Here is a 1264-nt window from a genome sequence, read left to right as displayed (position 1 = left end):
CCTAATCACCGGTCTCCAACTGGGCCGAGCCTGCCGCTTTAAACGAGGGACACTGAGGGCGGGGGGGGGGGAGTGAGAGCAACAATAATAATAAGCTCCAATAGTGTAGGCAGAATGCCGGAACTATGGAGCTGTCAGCTGAAATAGTAAATTCGAATTCTCAGCAAGCCATACGGCTGCCGTACATAACCTAGCTTAGAGGCTATACTCGCTTTGCTCCTGCCGCATCTAAGCTACAATTATGTCCTATAGCCTTCATGGCTTGCTGTACGGTTGCATTCGGGGTGCCGGATAGGACAGGGCGAGGCGAAACCGGGGCTGCCAAGGGCCTTACACTACTGCAGACAGAAAAGATAGCAGGAGGGGCCCTCTGACTCAGGCGAGGCCCAGGTTGCGCGTGGTTTCCAGTGCGGCATCGTCTTCCAGCCGGGTATATAGCTGTACCATTGCGTCCGTCTTCCAGCGACCGTGGGCCTTGCGGGCTTCTTCAGATACCCCTCTGGCTGCTGCCGCGCTGTTTCCCCCGATGCGCATGGAGTGTGGCATGATGCCGCGCTTGATGCCCACGGCGCTGCACATGGCAGCGAGCTTCTCCCGGAAGGAGGTATAGCTGAGGCTGGGGATCGGTGACTGAACAGAGCCGGTCCTCTGCTGCAGCTGGTGGCCTAGCTGTGTCGCCTTAACCCTGCGCAGCAGCGGACCCACGTCCTCCACGGGGGAACTGGGGACACGGACATAGTTACCAAGCGCCAGCAGCCTCTCTGTCAAGCCCACTGGGCAGGCCACGCCCCCCACGCGCGCGATCCGGATGGTCTGCCCTTTGCCCTCCTGGTCCGTTTTGGACCTAGGCAGTGTGATGGCCATGTGAGTGTCGTGCAGGGTGAGCAGATCAGACTTGACGGAGATGTGGGCTAGGTCGTTGAACCTTAGGAAACCCGCGAACATAACCGATATGGCCGCTACCATCATCAGGTCTGGCAGTGAGGCATCCGGCCCAGCGAAGTGAGCGGCCAACATGCGGACATGCTCTGGTTGCATGCTTTCCCTGTGCAGCTTCTTCCCTTGCAGTGTGCGCCTGCCCAGGTCCCGAACGAGGTTGCATGCTGGGTGCTCCGTAGGTGAGGGGCGGCCCGCGAGAAAGAAATGGCAGGCAATAGCAGCGCTCGCTCCCGCGACGCGACCCGGACCTACTTCATCCGCTTGCGCGGTTTGGTAGATGTGCATCAGGTACATGGCCACTATCTCTGGCCTGATGTCGTAAATG

Source organism: Volvox carteri (genome assembly GCF_000143455.1).
Source record: "Volvox carteri f. nagariensis unplaced genomic scaffold VOLCAscaffold_178, whole genome shotgun sequence".
NCBI classification, from domain to species: Eukaryota; Viridiplantae; Chlorophyta; class Chlorophyceae; order Chlamydomonadales; family Volvocaceae; genus Volvox; species Volvox carteri.
This window is presented reverse-complemented; position numbering follows the sequence as displayed.